The sequence below is a fragment of the Rhagoletis pomonella genome, unplaced genomic scaffold (genome assembly GCF_013731165.1).
Source record: "Rhagoletis pomonella isolate Grant_MI unplaced genomic scaffold, Rhpom_1.0 Rhpom_scaffold_00008, whole genome shotgun sequence".
Lineage (NCBI taxonomy): Eukaryota > Metazoa > Arthropoda > Insecta > Diptera > Tephritidae > Rhagoletis > Rhagoletis pomonella.
In genome coordinates this window covers 41,457,557-41,478,241 of record NW_023458562.1, presented here as the reverse complement: position 1 = coordinate 41,478,241, position 20,685 = coordinate 41,457,557, and the positions used below count along the sequence as shown (strand labels likewise).

General features: G+C 33.8%; 1 protein-coding gene across 1 annotated transcript in view; it reads right to left on the bottom strand.

The window, feature by feature from the left end:
• The window catches only part of LOC118744881, a 106,353-nt gene extending 86,061 nt beyond the window's left edge, over positions 1-20,292 (bottom strand). The window contains exon 1 of the mRNA XM_036478285.1: positions 20,153-20,292. The gene's annotated coding sequence lies outside the window, so the exon portion shown is untranslated. The remainder of the gene's footprint in view (positions 1-20,152) is intronic.
• Between the last annotated feature and the right edge of the window lie 393 nt (positions 20,293-20,685).

Below are 20,685 nucleotides of genomic sequence, written 5' to 3'. Positions count from 1 at the left end.
AAAAGCAAGCTGTTTATTAAATAATCCTGCTATGATCAGAATGCCTTGACGTCTTTTCTCTTATGTTTCAGTTTTACTCGTTTCACGAAAAGATTGACAGTAAGCTCACCAAATGAACGACCATGTGAAACAGGCACTGATGCCTCGTGTGGGAGATATCGATACAATTGCAGTGTTGCTGTAAAACTTGCTCTTGCAAAAATAGTGGGAAATAAATAAAGTGGTATCGATAACAAAATGAAATACATATATATACGCTTGTATGTGTATATTAACTACAGCAGAGAAATAAGCACAAAAAACCAAAACAATATCCGATGTAACCGTCCGCGACCTCGTGGTTGCTTAAATCGACAGATGTACAAGTTTGTGTTAATGTGCACAAAAACAGAAAACAGTCTATACATGTTTTTAGCTCCAAATATAAAAGTAGTGAACACAGTTTATAATAGAAATGTATTTAGAATACCCATAACAATTTTATCTCATCCGAAATAGCAGCTATAACCTCTCCCCTTTATAAACTGTCATTGTCCTTACCACAATAATTTGTCACAAAAAATGGATTCAAACTCAATAAAGATCTTTCATTGTTTTTGAACAAAATGTGTAAATAAAAAAGGTGCAATCCCGTATTCCTCGGACTAAAACTAGTAAAACTGTCAAAAAATAAACATTCGCTCAGAGCGAGAGAGTAAGATTAAAAAGTACGGGATCGCTTTCTAGTAAAAAATGGCAACTTCTGTCAACTTCAACATAACCTCCAAATTTTGGTTGCAAATTTTTGCTTATTTTGTAAACACACTCAGCTCACACATGTAAATAACCAAAAATACTTTCAAATTCATTAGAATCCACTTAAACAAGTAATTAAATACTTTTCAACATGAATTAGCAGAGTGCACTTTTCTTTTGCCTGCAATTTCGTTGCCAAACACACTACAGCTGATCGTTGACACATTTACCAGAATTTACCAACAAGAAATTCTCGGACTAAAACTGGTAACTTCTGACAGAAAGAGAACCGTATTTACTCTCTTTTTTGTCCTCTCAATACTCAGAGAAACGAGTACGGGATCGATTTCCAGTAAAATCTGACTATTTCTGACTAGTCTGGACTCGTACGGGATCGCAATTAAAATATGGCGATCATATCATGTGTTACAAATTTTTCTAGTATATCGATTAATCGATACTGTTCCTTTTCCCCATTGCGGAACGATTGAATGGAATTTTGATATTACGGTATTTTGCACCTCACTCAGTTGGATTTCACCATATTTACGTTAACAAAAATAAACATTTAATATTCATTAATGTTATTGAATCAAACTCTGACTTAATCAAATAATAATAAAATATAGGCGCTTATACATTATGATAATAGTAGCGTTCTTGTACGCGATAGTTTGTACCAGTTTGTACTAACTATCACATTTTGGTGTTCTTGCACCCAAAAAACTAGTAAGAAAGGGGAAAGTGAGAGCCCAAAGTGACATTTATTTTTAAGGAGAAGTTGCTAGTTTTTACTGGATAAATTTTTGCTAGTAAGAACCTGCAAGTGAGAGTTGCTGGGTGGGATTGAAACTAATAAAAGAAATGTTTATGAGGTTTTTATAGTTGAAATTTACAAAATAAACCTATTTTAATACAATATATATTGTTTTATTAGGAACTAGCTGCGAATAAACAAGAAATTAATCAGCTTGCAATTATTGCTGGTTTTGCGTTCTTGTACTTTTGTTCTATGAGAGCGAATTCTCAGAAATTAAGTTACTGGAGAGTTATTGGAAAGTTACTGGATAATTTGTAAAAGAAGACAACTATTATTTGGCAGAGCTTCTCCTCCGATTCGTGGCGAGCGCCTTGATGTTATCACACAAAGGGGCGGGACCAAAATGTATTCAACAAAGTGTGATTGAATTTGACATTGCTCTCAAAAGAACCATCCTATAAAGCCAAATTGAAAAAAAAATTTTATGAATTTCGAATCGTTGGTTTATATTTTTTGACACCATAGCACCTTAAAAGAGAGGCCCATTGAGTTGTCAATCACACCTTGTTTAATACATCCAAAATGTGATTGATTTTGACATTGCTCTCATACGAAACAGGCTATAATGTCAAATTGAAATGAATCGTTAACCCATTTGAAAATGTGTTTTTTTTTTAATTTGAATTTGTTAAAAAAAAAATTACACACAAATTTTTCACGCAACAAGCGTGAAATTGTTAAGAGATAAACCGCCGAGGAGAGCAAGTAAGTACATTTAAGTTTGGTAATAAGAAATACGTTCGACTTTGCTTAAATATTTAATGTAAGGAAACCAAGATGAAACGGAGCAAAACGTTTGAATGGTGCGCTGTATGCAATAAAAGTCAGGACACGAAAATAGTGCGATGTTTTAAACCACCTAGTTGCGAATTAAGACGGCAGCGATGGGAAGAAAGCTGTGGTGTTGTACTACGTGATTCATCTCGCGTTTATGTAAACCACTTCAAGGAAAGTGATATCATTAGTTGTCCGTCCAAATCAAGCTTTTTCAAACGAGCTCTTTTATACCCAGGCGCAGTCCCAATGCCATACGAAATAACTGATACACTGAGGATTTAGTACACGATCGGATACATTCTTTGTTGAGCCCAAACTCAAACAGACGACTCTTTAGAATGCACGTTGCGAACAGAAATATTTCGGCTTACCGAAATAATTTAAACCATGCAAGCAAGTATGAAAGAGCTTAAATTAAAACCGATCGAAGCAAAGTCTTTAATGGAAAACTATTTCGCATGAAAAAAAATTTAATTTCAAAATTGTTAGAGTTAAGCTCACATATAAAATTGGAAACAAATGTAAAATCATACTTTTATAAGTGTCGAATAATGTTTAGGATAAAAAATTTAAATATAAAAATAAACGCACCAAAGCATAAAACTTGGGAAATTAAAAACAAGAAAATTGCTAAAACGATGTTATAAACAATTTGTTTTATTTTATTGACAAAATATATGTAATGTAAGTAAAACAAAACTATAATCGAAATAAAAGCCTGGGCATCAGTGCTGACAAGATACATGTATCACTAAGGGTTAATTGGTTTGTTTATACTTTTTGACATTATAGTACCTTAAAAGAGAGCCGCACTGAGTTGTCAATCACACCTTGTTTAATACACCTTGGTTCCAACCATAAAAGCATAGTAAGGTAAAACCGTTCTCTCAATGTGTCGGCCATGATTTTTTTTTGAAGTTTGCCAACATTTTAAAATCGTATAAAATTGAGAGTAAAAAAGGAATTGTTCAAAGTTGTTGTTGTTTGAGATTAAAAATGAGAATGTGTGTGTGAGTTTGTGTAAAATTTTAAAATTAAATTGCTTGCAAACGTCAAGAATTTGAAAAATTCCTCTTAGCGGTTCTACCCAAGGCACATAAATACAGGTAGAAGCCAAAATGACGTTGCTCTCATGAGAACCAAACCTTTAAACTTCAACTTGATTTTATTTTATTTCCTATATTTCTTTACGCTTTGAATGTCATATCGTTGTTTTTTTTGCATGTTCGTTAATAACAAATTTTAATTAACACTTGAATTTTTGTAGTGTTGTGCGGTTTATACTTAGTGTAAGTGTTAACAATGCAGCACCCGAAGCGATGTGGTGTTAAATATAAAGCAGATACCACTAATTTTTTGAACGTGCCTCAATGTCCTTCGCGTAAGGAGCGTTGCGAAAGCAGCTGTGGGGCAGAGCTGCAGTGAAATGCCTTGTTGTGCGTTAAACATTTTAAAGGAGCAGATTTCACAAATACACCGGGAGGTACAGGAAAGGCACGTTTGATGCCAAGTGCTGTTCCTATGACCCTTATGCCAAAAAGTCCCTCCTACAACACTGCATATCATAAATCAAAAACAGAAAACAACAACAAGTTAACAAATTTTAACTAAAGAAAATAAATAAATAAAAATAAACTTCAAATTTGCTTGAAAACGTCAACCAGTGAAATATATATTTTTTATTTTTCCTTACACACGCTCATTTTTATTTTTACTCCCCCGAAAACTTTGACTTTTCTAGGTTTGACGTCAAATTGGCTTCTACCTCTTTTTATTGAACCATTGTTCTACCTTCCTTCCAACCAACAGTGTATACAGTGTGCAAAGTAATGACATTTAATTTTTCTCATTTCCATATTTGACAATTGCTTGAGTATGTTAGTTCAAATTCTGAAATTTCCCAGTAGCGAAAATGGTCACCGGTGACATCGTCACTAATGAGGATTGAGTAAAATCGTCGCACTTGCTGTGAATCCTAAACGACCTATAGCTGACAATGACATTGGTGACAATGTCATGCAGGTGTACTCCTATCAAAGACTTATAACAGACAATGTCTTGCAGCGGTCACTTATAAAAAGTCCATTGCAAGATATTGTCGCTTGAATGTCATTAATGATCACTGTATGACCAAGTCATGCAGATGACATCAACGACGAAATGACCATTTATATGAAAAAGTCATGAACGACTTCCATACAAACGGAGCCCAAAGTCATTTAAGATGTAACTTTTCCGTACAAGTCTCTTAAGTGACTAATGCATGACATTCGCTACGGGGTTGTTGTCACGTTCTTTAACCTTTTTGGTGGTTTGAATTTTAAATTTTTTTGAAATCGTGAACAGAGGAAAATATTAACAAAAAAGGAATATAGAAAGCGTAAAAACTAATAATGCCGAACGACGAATATGTAAAAAAAAAACAGTGGGAGGTAGCTTGCCACATGTCTTTGTCACCAACAGCACGTATTCACGTATTTGTAAGAGTCATTTTAAACACCTCCGACCCAGGCGAATTTATACAAGGTGGTGTTACTGGCGAATTTAGATTTTCGTCGCGGTACTTCTCAATGTCAAAATGATGTGTTTGTTGTAAACAAGGCGAATTCATATTACAACAAACACATCATATCAGCAAATACCAGTGCACAATCTATCCAATGTGGAAATAGAAACAATGAACGTAATTAAATTTTATTTAATTAAGTAATAGGAATTTATCTTTGCGATTAAAATCAATTTTCGTTACAGAACAAATATTTGTATTTTTTTTTTAAACATGTGTTATCTTAGGGTTAATTGAAATAAACAACTAACCCAAACACATCAGTTCACGTATGAATTGTCAATGGATATTGTTATTACTTGGCACACCGTCGACACTGTTGTCTCAACCAAAATGCATTCAACAAAGTATGACATAAGCTCTGATCCAGTACTCCATGAACTTACAGGTTTTTACACGAACTTACAGGAAGTTGCAGGAAAATTATCCCGTACTCCAAATTCCTCCAAAATCCTGTAAATGAGAGCAATTTTTGTAGAGTTGTGTAGAGAATGAAGCTGCAAGATTTTACCCGAACTTTTTCTTCTGGTAAAATCATGAAAAGTGTCAAGTGATCACTGGTTGACGTTTTTACAGGAAAAAATGCTTTTTTTGTTCCCGTACTTTTCGTTGTTACTCACTCTTGGCAAGTAATCCCGGGATTTTCGGGATTTGTAATTTGCAATAATAGAAACTCCTTATACCAGTATATTTTATATTTATATTTATATATATTATACCAGTATATTTTATATTTATATATTTTTATATTTATATATTTCTTTTTTTTATTTAATAATTAATATTTTTTATAAATGTCTAGCTCATTGTACATATAATACCGCGCGATAGTAAATTTTAAACACAAACATAAATATAGTCGCGAAACCATGGGCCATATATAGTAAAATTGCGTTTTTAGTTCTTCACTCTGACGTCAGTAATTCAAAAATGATTTAAAAAATTCAGAGAAATGTGCTTAGAGAAGAAGTATGGGTATAAAATTAATGAGGAAATCCTGTAGAATTTAAACATATTCAAGGTTTTAGCGCAGAAGGGCTGGTAAATATTGAAAATGTAATTTTAAAATTTTATCCTTGAAATTTCGCAATATTTGTTCGAATTTTGTACTTCTAACTTTGTCAGCTTAAAAATTACCTATTCGTCCTGGGGAATCCAAAAATTTTTTAAATTCTAAAGAAATTTCCTATTGCATTTGTTACCCATATTTTTTATTCTACATTGCATTGAATTTTTTAATAATATTTGGAACTAATCATATCTTTGAAATTACAAAGTCCTTCAAAATAAATCCTGCGGTCAGAGAGAATAAATAAAAACGCCACTTTAAATAAAAAAGTAGGTTTCAAACCGTGGTACAGTAATTACAGGTATAGTCTTCCTAGAGAGTTTTGCTTCACATCGAAATTCGTGCTCCCTTATTTTCATTATGGCCACAGTATAAACAGTATACAGAAGACGCACCACATACAAATTTATTTTTCTTTCGCGGACGTAATATTACAACCCGGACCAGAGCAGAGAAGTTAACATCACGACCACTATGAATAACATGGCGAGCCGGAACAGAGCAGAGGAGTTAACATCATGTCCACTATGAATAACAAGAAGTTAACATCTCGCCACAAACACACATCGTGATCAGCGTTGCCGCGAGCTTTAAAAAAATATATTAGTTGCCAAGCAGAAAAAGTATCAAAAGCAAACAAAACTGTGGTTTGTTAAACTATTATTTTAAAAACAAATAATGAATAAAATTTTATAATTAAATCCATAGTTATAAAAAAAACTTTATATTTCTTGCTTCTGTCTGCTTATTTGCATAACGAAAATCAAACTCATAGAGCCCCTAAACCACACAAAATCCTTGCGCAACCCGAGACTTGTACAAGTCAATATTGTGGAAATTACAACAGCATAAAATTGCGCAAATCTTATTTTAAAGAAACGCTGCTCAAGTAAATATGTGCAAGAAATTGAATGTGCGTTGTATATTTTGATAGCTTCAGCTTTAAAACGTAAAAAAAAAATTTAAAAAGTAATCATTTTTTTCTACGATTTTATCCATATTTTACAGCACGATCTAGACACGAAATCAAAACTAGACTAAAAATTTCGCAGTTGTACAATAACACAAGCATGAGCAAAATATCAAAATAATTATTATTTTAGCGCAATAACTGTGCAATTTATTAGTACAAACGACCCCATACACCACACAAACGACCGACGCAAGCCCGATGTAGCGTTATGTTTTTGTATGGTTTAGGGGCCCTATAACAGCGGTGTGTGCAAAGAAGTTCTAATTGTGTTTCCCTTATAAGAGTTACCAAATCAAACTTATAAATATCTATATATGTAGATATTAATTGTGAGACTTTAAATAACAAGAAAAATATATTTGCCTTTAGACTAGTAATACTATTCATAGTTTTCAAAAATTCATTTCTGCCAGCCGAAAGTATCAAAATACGGCATTTGGGAACAAAAAAGTATCAGATATAACAATTTAGAAAAAAAAAGTATTAAAAGTTATACAATTGTATCAAAACGGCAGGAAAACGAAGTTAGTTAACATCTTGTCGTCATAGCGACGATGGAATTAACAGCGTCAGCCGAGTGTAAATACTGCTAAAGTAACAGAGGCAGCGCCGCTTGTGATAAACTTGCTAGCCTCACCGCTCGTACCATAAATTCAAATTGGTTCAATAGTCGACATGCGTCTTCTGTATACTGTTTATTCTGTGTTATGACGCAGTTCAATGTTGATTCTTTTACTTTTATTTGGCTTTGCTTTTTGTATTCGCTCAATTTAATTTTTATAATTTTTCTAAACAAAAGAAAAAGCATTTGGAATTAAGTGAGCCATACAAATTTTGAAATTATTTACAAACAAATGTTTTTTCCGGCTTTTGCAAATTGAATAAGTTCTCTGTAAGATGGTTTGTTAAAAAAAAAATACGTGAACATATATGGTATATGGGGTATGGAAAAGGGATATTTCCAGCAGTAAACGTTTTAGTGTGGGCAATAATGATATTTTTTAAATAAGGCAGATCGGAATATGCGATGCGTATAAAGTTAGCGAAACAACATCAAGCAAAAAATGTCGCATATACCCATGAATTTGCCGTTTTTTTGACGTTAATTAGTTGTGGAAAAAATAATTTTGTCGCTCTGGTATTTTTTTAGATATAAGGTGTTTTGCTAACTTTATATAAAGAAAAGGATAATAATATAATAGAAAAGCAAACCCGGTTTCTTTATGTCCCACTTTGAAATTTAAACAAACAACAATCACCATGGTTAAACTTCAAAAAATTAAGAAGCTTTCTTATCACAATCAAACGACAAAATCAAAAACAGTTTTAATGCACAAAACAATTCAAACGGAAAATTATGCAACAAAAAAATTAATTATTTTTATTATTTTCAACCAATTTTTAAACCGCTTTCCAAGTCCCTATTTTTTTTAAATAAGGCTGTTTAAACAAAAAACAATTAAACGACAAAATCAAAAATAGTTTTAATGCACAAAATAAGCCTAACGGCAAATTATGCAACAAAAAAATTAATTATTTTTATTATTTTTAACCAATTTTCAAACCGCTTTCCAAGTCCCAATTTTTTTTTTAATAAGGCTTTTAAACAAAAAAACAATTAAACGACAAAATCAAAAACAGTTTTAATGCACAAAGCAAGCCAAACGGCAAATTATACAATAAAAAAATTAATTATTTTTAATATTTTTAACCAATTTTTAAACCGCTTTCCAAGTCCCTATTTTTTTTGCTTTTCTATTATATTATTATCATTTTCTTCTAAAAATTATTGAACATTGAACTTATAACGGCAAAAAACGGCAAATTTTGACATAAAGCCTAGTCGTTTATCTTTGAGTTTGGAGGGGTGCTTCGCTAACTTTATATAAAGTTAGCAAAACACCTTATATCTAAAAAATACCAGAGCGACAAAATAATTTTTTCCACAACTAATTATCGGCAAATTCATGGCTATATGCGACATTTTTTGCCTGATGTTGTTTCGCTAACTTTATACACATGAATATGCGCTCTCTGGGAAGGCAATACCTGTAATTATATTACCCATATATGTAATACTCCTATATTGGCAGTAAGAGCTAGTACCGTCCGAAAACACTACAGTACAGATATATCAATAAACACGTACGAAAGAAAAGGAACACACACATTTATAAATAAACATGTACACAACACATATACAAAACCGGCACTCAAGTACACAATACATTAACAAAAACAGTACTAGACTGTCTCGCTTTGATTTCGGAATGCTTACACATTGAGATCCCTGCAAAAAATGGGACTAATTCGGGATGACTCCGGGAGCAATCGCAAAGGAGCATGCGACTAATACCACTTTTGATCTCTTTATATGGAATGAACTGTTCGCTTTTGTTCGAGCAGGTCCTATGAAGAGACTAATTGTTCACCTTTATACCCGAACGGGTATAAAAAGCTACTAGTCACTTTTAAAAAATAAAAATAAAAATTTGCGCCAGCTGAGATTCGAACCGGGGTGCTCAGTCTTGTTAGGCGAATACTCTCTCTGCGTGCCAACGCCGCACATGAATTTTCATTGACTAAGTAGGTACATATCATTAAATCGTTAATAGTACCCGTTGGAGATGAGTTGGGGACTAAATGATCTCCAATTATACCCATAAGGGATGAGTCGAGACTAATTGATCTCCATTAGCACCCGTATGAGACTAGTTGCGACTAATTAATGCCCAATTGTACCCGATTGAGAGTAATGTCGGAATACTCTCTTTAGAGATTAGTCGCACAATTTTTTGCAGGGATGTTTGCTTACTATCAATATAGAAGTATCACATATATGATATTACCATGGTTTCAAACCCATTTATTTATTGTATCATGGTAGGAGAGCTTCTCAAACAATATAGAAGCAATTTTTTCGATTCAAGTTGTTGAAAAGTAATGAATATCTAAATCCCGGGACTAATCCCGGAGTCCCGGGATTGTGACAACGCCATCCCGAAAATCCCGGGATCGGAAAAAGCCGAAAAATTAACATCCCTACTATGTGTGCTTTTGCACAACCCGCAATAATTTCTTGGCATTTTTTTTTAGTTTTTTATTCAAATCAAAAAAATCCATAAGTTCTCACTCAAAAGGGTTAAAGTGAAAGTCAAATCAAAGAAAATTTTATGATAATGAATTGTCAATTAGGAGGACCGGAATAGAATGTCATTGCTGGCACCCTTTATATTTTTTCACTATGAAGTGTGATTGAATTCCAAGCCACATACATAAATACCATGATTGAATTCGACATTGCTCTCAGAAGAACCAAACTCAGAAGTCAAACTGAAAAAATGTTATATGAATTTTTAATCGATTGTTTATATTTTTTGGCACCTTTGGTACCTTAAAAGAGAGCCTACCTGAGTTGTCAATCACACTTTGTTTAATACACCTTGGTCCCAACCATGGTACAATAATTGCAGGTATTGTCTTCCCAGAGCGCATATTTCGATCTGCTTTATTTGAAAAACATCATTGCTGCCCACACTAAAAGGTTTACTGCTGAGAAAAGGGATATTTCCATACCCCATATACCATGTATGTACACGTATTTTTTCAAACAAACCTTCTTGCAGAGGGCTTATATAATTTGCAAAAGCCGAAAAAAACATTTGCTTAGTAAACCAATTTAAAATTTGTATGGCTCGCTTCATTTCATAAAAATTTATTTTATAAAAATGAAATTGAGCGAAAACAAAAAGCAATCCCAAATAAAATTAAAAGAATCAACATTGAACTGCGTCAAAATGAAAATAATAACCGATAATCACCGACTAAAATTCAGTGAGTTTTCGGAAGAGAAGTGTACACGATTTTGACAGTTAAAACTCATTCTCACACATGCTGAATCGCAAAATGAGGAAGTGTACACAATTTTGATAGCTAAAACTCATTCTCACTCTTCTTGAATCGCAAAATGAAGAGTGCACACAATTTTTAGTGTACACTTGAAAACTCACAGTTACAGAATAGAGCCCCTGTACCATGTGACTTTTGCTTCATATCGAAATTCGTGCTCCCTTATTTTCATTTTGACGCATTTCAGTGTTGATTCTTTTACTTTTAGGTGGCTTTGCTTTAGGTTTTCGCTGAATTAAATTTGTATAATTAAAAAAAAAAAACTTTGAAATAAATTGAGCTATAAAAATTTTGGTTTTGTTTACTAAGCAAATGTTAATTTTTTGGCTTTTGCAAATTAAATAAGTTCTCTGCAAGAAGCTTTGTTTAAAACAAATTCGTGGACATATATGGTATATGGTGAATAGAAATATTCCTTTTCCCTTACAGTGAACCTTTAATTAAGTAATTATTGTACCATGGTTTTACACCATCTACCATAGCAGAGAACATATAACAACGAGAAGGTGCAAACGAATCAGTGGAAATCATTGTAGTATGGAATTCTAAAAGGTGTCTAGTAAGGAATTTAACAGAGGCGTTTGGAACGCAATGATTGGGTGTATTCGAGCTGCAATAAATGCTGCAGTGTTACTTTTTATGAAACAGTATCACGTTCTATGCAAAAATTTGGGCGACTCTGCCTTAGGGTTCGAACGCTACTATCGATATTGAGTAAGTATCGATACTGAGGGTATAAAAATGAGTACTTTAATACTCGATACCTCATTTGGCGATTTTACTCGATACTTTCCAAAGTACTCGTAGTATCGAATACTTTTTTAAAAAACACACTTTTTAAATTTTGTCTTCCATTGGCAACCCAATTTTCTTTGCTTATATGGATTACTATCATTCAGTTTTGTCCATCACTTAAAATAAACTGAAATTTCGTGTAGTCTGTTACATAACATAAACCAAATAAGTTAAAGTTTAATGGCCTTATTCATAAAAAATAAAGTAGGCTTCAAGAGCTTAAATAAAATGACACTTTCATACATTTTTCAGTTTATAAACCTTTTTTGTTTTTTATGAATAAGGCCATAAAACTTTACTTTAAACTTTACTTTAAAGTTCACGAAAATACAGAATTTTTAGAAACTTTTAGGGTATGCAGTTTTGTAACTTATTCAACTTTCCGTGTAGCCTACTACCGTTGACTTTTAATTAAAACTTGCACAATATTAAACAAAATTGAATAGGCTACAAAAATGCATACCCACAAAGTTTCCAAAAATTCTTAATAAAATTTAAAATTCGTTAAAGTAAATATGTGTGTATTTATGTATGTCTATTTAACGTTTAAATTACTTCTAACGTGGAAGTAAGTTCTGCAATGAAATAAAAATCAAATATTTTAAATGTCTATTTTTTTAATTTCAGGAAATAACTAGATATACGATTGAAGAACAAAATAATTTTAGTATCCCAAGAAACGTATTTTAATGAGTCCGATACTGAGTAGTATCGATACTTTTTCCCTGATACTTTAAGAGTATCGATACCATGAGCTCGATGCCATAATGAGTACTCAGTATCGATACCAAAGTCTGAAATTTCGAACCCTACTCTGCCTACATCAAGCGTTCGAGGAACAAAATTTTGACAATCAGTTACTCATCATTGGCAAATCAAAAGCAACATAAAATTTTTTACTGTCCAATTTCTGCAGTATTTTAGAAAATGTTCAGTTGAGAATCAGCAACAAGTCATCATGAAAGCAACAAGGCTACAATATTGCGGTAATTATTACGTAGCTCGAACGCACCCTAAGGGCCGTGCCAATTGATAAAAAGAGGAAATTTTGACGGATCAAAGTAAAAATTTGACATTTATCGTGGTGAATACGAACGTCAGAATTTTACCTAACTCGTGGGGCTAGCTAAAATTGTGACATTTTATAAACATGTATACACATATTGGTTGGAGGTAATAAGGAGTGAGCGTGAAAATGAAAGCTGATAAGCACAAAAAAGCGAACGTTATTTACAAATTATAACTCAAATATAACGCGCAAAAATAGAGCTTTCGCACTAGCATTTATTTGGTTTTTCAACTGTCAAAATTTTACTTCGAATTTGGCACAGCAAAATTCAATTTATTTGTGCACCATAGCAAATTTTTCCACCCCGTCTCACCATGGAGAAAAAAATTACCGATTGGCACAAGCCCTAAGGGTGTATTCCAAAATGTCATAATACAAAGCATCAGTCTCTCAGTTGCACACATTTGGCATTACAATCTACTGAGGTGTGAACAAAAGAGAGGCTGCTTTCCAAAACGACAAAATACAAAGCATCAGTCTCTTTTACTTCCAAATCCCAGTAGATTGTAATGTCAGATGTGCGCAACCACGGTTTGATGCTAGTTTCCAACTAGGTTGCGCAAGTTAGATGTTTTCTTCATTCGTTCTTTCGTTCGGCAAGTTGCGGGTACTCTAGTAATATAATGCAAACCGCTGCTTCATAACTAATAATAATAATAATAGATTGGCGCTTACACATATGTTAGTGTTTGGCCGAGCTTCTCCTCCGATTTGTGGCGTGCGCCTTGATGTTGTCACACAAAGCGGAGGGACCTACAGTTTTACGCCGACTCCGAACCGCGATTGTATTTTTATGAGAAGATGTTTTTCATGGCAGAAATACACTCGGGGGTTTGCCATTGTCTGCCGAGGGACGACCGCTGTTAAGAAAAAACCTTTTTTCTATATTTTTGCAATGTTGCTTTGACCAGGGTTTGAACCCAGGCATTGTGGAGTGGAAGCGCGCACTGCTTACCACTACACCACAGCGGCCGACAACTAATACTAACTAATACTGTCCCTTATATTCAAGCATTAAAAGTGAAGGTACACAACATGCGTTCGCAGGCAAATGTGTCACGCCCTTAATGTCATATAAAATTGAATACGTGTATTTGTATGACAGCTGTTACCGACGACACCTGTAAGCTGCCTTTACATGAGGCGATTTTTTGACAGGCGATAGTCGCCTGCAAAAGTTGACTTGCTGTCTACTTAGAGGCAAGCGATTTTCGAATCACCATTTACACGAGCGATTTTTCTGGAGCAATGTTGAGTCGCCTCATGTTAATCCAGCTTTACGGATGCGCCAACGCAGTTGCCATCGAAAGTAACGCTGATGCCACATAAAACTTTTGCTTCGCTTTACGTGACAGATTCGCTTTGACAGATAAGGTGAATTGTATGAAAATGCACAAAGCACGCCACATAGATCGTTGAAGCTGCAGCGCGAAGCGAAAAGATGGCCAACTCCCATCTTTTTGCGCGCTTTGACAATCAACCGGTTTAATATTTTTTTTTTTTTCGTCCAAATTCGAGTTTTCATGTAGAAACATAAAACTTAATTACATTGCTGATATTTTTAAAGCAAAATATATAAAATCCGCAGCAATTTTGACGAGTAAAAAAGCAGTACAAAATTGTTTTCTTTGCGTTCATTGTGGCACACCTTTTGCGTCTGGCGCTTCGCTGGCAAAGTTATAAATGTCTAGCAACTGTTACAGACGACGCCGTTACGAATGCGTTAACGCAGTTGCCGTCGAAAATAAACCAACTCGCTACTTTTCTGTTGCGTTCATGCGTTGACATTTGAAATTACATTTGTGGATATGCTTATCAGCTGTTTTTTGTTTACAAAAATATGAGCGGCACGACGCAAGGTGTGTAACAGCAAATTTTTCAACGTCGTCAACGCACCAACGGATCTACGCAACGCCGCAGCAAATAAAATTATGTACCTTCAGTAGAGTCCGACCGATTCCAATTTTTTTTCAGGTACCGATGCCGATGCCGATTAATCGGCTTATGGGGAAAGAATCGGCCGATGCCGATGCCGATTCCATAAAAAATTACAAATATATGTATTAATTCATAAAATCAGTTCATTTCACGGAGTTAAAAAAAAAAAACAAAAGAAAAGAAATAATTGAATTAATTGGCTTGTTATGCAACATTACATACACATGTATGTACATACATACATAAAATATATGTACATACATATATCACATTTATGTACATTACATAAAACACTTTTTTTATGGTGCTAAGCAAAAAATATTTAGGAACATAAAATTTCATTTCGTTTTGTACTAAAATACACTCTTTTGCACTCAATGCATCAGAACTTATCAGGTATGTATGTACATACATATAGTGGTCCACAAAATAAAAGAATTGCGATATTTTGACCGATTTTATCTTTTTTATTTAATGTTTATTATTTTTTTCATAAAAGTCTAGCTGGTATACAACAAACACCATATAAATTCAGATTTCAAACATTGTACAAAAATTAGAAAAATTCTGCTTATTTTCACCAAAATTTCACACTTTTCAATCAGAATTTTGGTATGCAGTTTTGTAGACCATTTCATTCTAGTATAATGAAGTGCAAGTTTCAAGCTCCTATAAAATCCCGTTAATTTTTGGCAATTATTTTTGCTGGCAGTGTTCTCCATATAAAAGAAAATTGTCGCACATACTTTTGTATGGAAAAAACGTGAAACACCTTCAACAAAAAAAAAAATCATTTTTGTGAGTTGTCTGCAAATGTTTTTTAATGTTGGCTGTCGCTTCACCTGAACATTTGAAATGAAATTCCAAAGAATCGGCAAAGAATCGGCGAAAAAAGGCCGATGCCGATGCTCAATTTTGTGCCGATACTAGCCGATGCCGATGCCGATTAATCGGTCGGACTATAACCTTCAGCTTATACGAACTCGCTACTTCTCCGTTGCGTTCATGCGCTGACATTTGAAATTACACTTGTGGATATGCTAAACAGCTGTTTCTTGTTTACAAAATAATAAACGGCACTACGTGAGGTGTGTAACATAGTGCTACCAGATATCTCCGTTGCCAAACCGGGACACTTTGGTAAACCTAACACAACAATACCAACACAAAATTCGCATTTTTCTAATTAGTTTTTATAAAAATGTTGAAAATGAAGTTTTGTAGCACAAAATTTTAGATGATTTTTGATAATATCTTCCATACAAACCATACTCAACAATTCTTTTTGTATGGAAGACAATTTCAGCAAAAACAAAATTGCTAAAAATCAACGCGATTTCCTAGCAACTTCAGACTTGCACTTTATTAATTTGCTAAAAAGCTCCATTTTCAACATCAGATGAGAAATTCTCTGAGCTAATAGTTTTGTACCGCGCTGTACTTATAAGTAGTGATAGAACTTTTTAGAAAAGTATCGATACTAGTACTCATATAGAATACTCTAAAAAAAGTATCGATGCCAGTACTCATATTTGCAAAAAAGTATCGACAATACTCGTACTTCCAAGTATTCTCAAAGCAAACGCAAAAAGTAAACTAAAATCAGATTGCTTTGCTTTTTTCGCCTCTTCCTATTTGTAAATTGAATAGTATTGAATATTTTATAATTGTTTGACGCGTACATGTATTTATAAATAACTTTACTTTGAAAATGAAATGTAAATGTAGAAGACGAGAAGCAAATGTGGTGAGGCCCATTCTCTATTGGAAAGATAAGCTCTTTTTTATAAAAATTTTCTTCAAGAATGGGCTGGATTTCACAACGAAGGTAGAATACATGGGTTAACGACGGCTGCCTTATGCTGGAGAGTGGCCAAGTTTTCGAGTCGAAAGACTATCTTCCACCATTCATTATCAAAGGGGAGGGAAGATATTCGTTTTTCAATTATTTAAATATTTTTACCCGAAGCCAATGTTGAAATGACCGCTACATTTTCTTCTAGGTTGTGTAAAAATTGCATATATGTGTCAATTACCAGGAGCTCACTAGAACAAAATATGTATTAATTATTAGAATGGGAGTATACATATCGTCGCCCGTATGCCAAAAACATGAATGTGTAAAAGTGATAATTTTGGGAAATCAAGTTTGAAAGTTTTTTTGCGACACTTAGCTCTACATTTATGCTAAAATATTTACTTTCCTTGTACCCATGGTATTCTGGGTTTTGGTATAACATAGACATAATCCAAAGATTAACCAAGTCAACCCAATAACTCAAAACTGATAAATTTGCACATTCATTCTGGCATGAGAGTGACGTTATTTGAATTAAAAACTTTAAAGGCGTGTTTCTCGGGTTTTCAGTTTATTGAGTTATGAAAGTACTGAAGTAAATGAGCTTTATGTTCATTTTCATAATATTCATATTGGATATTGAAGTTAATATTCGAACGTTTGCCACAATATTTATTGGGTAATTTAAAAAAAAATTTACTTAGAAAAGTTCTTAACTCGTCGATACTTTTCGGCATTCGCGATATTTACTCAGTACTTGTGAAAAAGTATCGAGTTCTCGATACTACTCAGTACTCATGAAAAGTATCGATATTCTGTACTCGGTACTCGTATCGTTCCATCACTACTTATAAGTACACTAGGTTTCAGGAAAAACATTAAAATATCAGTCATATTTTTCGTTGCTGTGAATTTGTTTCAAAACTTTTGACTTTTCCTTAATAAAATTGCAAAATTCTGTACACGTAATTTTTAACGTATGTATGTGCTTTTGTATATTGAGCGAATATCTTTCCTTAGTCCATTGAGATGAAATAAGAGAAAAAAATTTATCTACATTAGACAAGGTGTGATGGACAAGGGAAGGAATTTATACTTTCTCTTTGGCATTTTCTAGGGGTAATTTAAACACTATAAACACACATTTTGTATATTCTATAAACTTTGTTGCGAAAACTTACATTGCAAGTAAACCACACACAAACAACATACGAGCAAAGCAAATCAAAAAGAGCTAATTAGAATCAGGAAAGGCCCTTTGCACTTAAAGGTACAATAATGATAGAATACAAGATCGCGCCAATCGAGCTGAGAGCAACTGCCGTGACGTCAACAAATACCAGAATGAGAAAGCAAGACGAACTCGACAAGAAAAAGAAGAAGCATCGAACAAAAGGCAGTATTGCCAAGTTTTGAATTTGAAAAAGCATCACATTTGTATTGGTGTATTTTATGGACTTTATGTATATGCATATATAATTTTATTGTAAGGATGCCGATTCAAATTAATAAAAATCAATGTTTCTGGCACGACGGTCGATTTCTCCTGGCATGATTGAAGGTGCTGCCACATATTTTGTTGTCGCTTATGATTGTCAGTGTGCCATGATTTTGTTTAAATTTTTATAAAGTCGCTTACCACAATTACGATTGCTATAAATTTTGCTACCCTTTCTTTAGATTTTCAAATTTCGTGTCTTCAAACTAAAACCAAAAGCACCAAAAATGCACCAAGCACTAAACTCAAAAATTTTCGTGTCTTGAATACCCACTAAATTTGGTGCGAAAATGATAAAGTTGGAAACCGTGAATGTAAACAAAAGTATTGTATGACGTCAGCGATTGGGTGGATGCTGTCAAGTCGACGAAGAGAGGGTTAGCGGTCCGCAAATGGCGCGACCTTTATTTTCTGGATCGTGTTAAAGGTACATATGTATTGTGTGTATATCGATCATCAAATATTGCTTGTGCAAAATTTAACTGTCTGGAGATGTAACTATTTCACAAGTGACACGGGTAGTGATTTTTGAACTTTTATTCAAATTTCAGCAATTAAAATATGGACACTTAAGCAGTGTTTGCATTGTTCAACTTTGCGTTCAACTCAACACAGGTTAGCATAAAAAAAAGTTGAATCGCTAAATATTGGCTGGCGACCAACTTTGTTGAAAGCGGTTAGTTGAAAGACCATTCAACCAAAAGTTGAATGCAAAGTTGCACAATGCAAACACCTTTTTATGGGAATATTTTGATATTTTTAGCCATTCAACCTTTTTTCGTGCAACCTTGCGCTGAGTTGAACGCAAAGTTGAACAATGCAAACACTTTTTTAAACGAAATCCGGGATATTTTAAGGTTGGACCGGGACACCGGGGCAAATAGTCTAAAACCGGGACATGTCCGGGAAAACCGGGAAGTCTGGCAGCCCTAGTGTAGCAGCAAATTTTTCAACGTCGTCAACGCACAAACGAATCAACGCAATGTCGCAGCAAATAAAATTACGTACCTTTAGCTTAAGTATTTTTTAAATATTAAATATCATCGCAATTTTCGACTTTTCTCCAGCTTAATCGTGACTTTCACCTTATGTGTGGCTGTTTTCGTTGACATTTCTCACATCCTTTGTTTACAGTGTTTACATGGACTAAAACAAAAGCTTTACGTCGAAACCAGTTTTAGCGACGAAAACATGTTTTCGATGTTGGTCAGAACGTGGTATTATGGAACATTATACTTTGTCGTATGCAATACAATTGACAATTTGGAAATCAGACAAATTTTGGGCCCCTCGGCAAAGGTTGAAGTTTGCAAATTTTGACAGTTCTTTAACGAGGCTCGCAAACTTACGAAGTTTAACGAGGCTTTTACAAGAGTAAGCTGTCAAAGCGTTTATTGTAAAATACCTTCAATGCTTCACGCTTTGTTGTTAAAGTTCGAGCTGTCAAGCAGAACGAGGGAAGTCGTATGTACGCGGCCGTTTACAATTTCTACCAAATCCAGACACTGAACCAAAAATCACCTATGGACTAACCAAAAGCACACCTGTCGCCTGCCAGAAAAAAACAGTGCTATCAACAATCCAACAACAATGCTATCCATAAAATGGAGGCGTGTCCCGACCAAGAAGCTATAGAAATATAAAATTTTGTCCTGTTAGAACCTTTCTGTAGAACATTGCATTCCACGATTTAAATATTTAAAAGAATTCTCTTAGATCTATGCGTCCCTCGGGAACTTTTGAATTAAGTATAGGCATAAAAACAAAAAAGAAATCTCGTAACTTTCGCAGAACTGTTGAAAATTACAAAGGAATTCATTTCGGAATTCCTTAAGTTTCTGCATATACTTACAAATTCAAATGTCGATATGCATATTTATTTTTTAACATGTGAATACTATAGGTACCTACTTCCATTTAAATTTGTTAGAAACAAAAACAAACAACAAAGATGCACGACCGGTCAACAAGAACGTATCTATCTCACCTTAAGCAATGACCGACCGTACACAGATATGTGTATACTTAGATATGTACCAGCCCATATAAATACATAAGCACATACACATTTGTACAGTCAGATAAGTACATATGGATGTACGTACGAGTGTGCACTTGTAGGCACATTCAGTGTTAGTCAAATATGTATACACAACTACTTTTCACTTAATGATTGCTATCAACAAAAAACTTTGAAAAACTTACCAAAACAAGTTTGTTGAAATGAATCGGATACTAACTTTCGTGTAATATTTATGTATTTCAAGCCAGATAGCACTGATTTTAATTATTACGCATTTACCCTGTCACCTCGCGTGGGCTCACGAAGAATGCGATAGGACTTTGAGCTACGAGGTGAAAAAGGAATAATGTAAAATGAAACGGAATGACGTGGTTACGTGCCAAAAGAGTTCAGTATTATTTTGAAATGATGGCACATAAACTGTACGGAAATAATATAATTAGATTCAGTGAAAATGGTCGATTGATGAAATTAGTGGAGAACATTACTTTATACCCACTTATTTTATTATTTTGGAAAGGTTCTGACATGTTTCGCTTCAAATAAATATTTCTAAAGAGCGTAAACTCTTCTTTGGTACTGTACCAAGTATTTCACATCGGCCAGTGGAGAAAAATCGATAACTATAATACTGGGAAATTTAATCTTCAGGAACGAGATGGCAATTGAAATGTGGAAATAAAAGGTGTGAAGATTCGGAACAATAAAAAAGCGT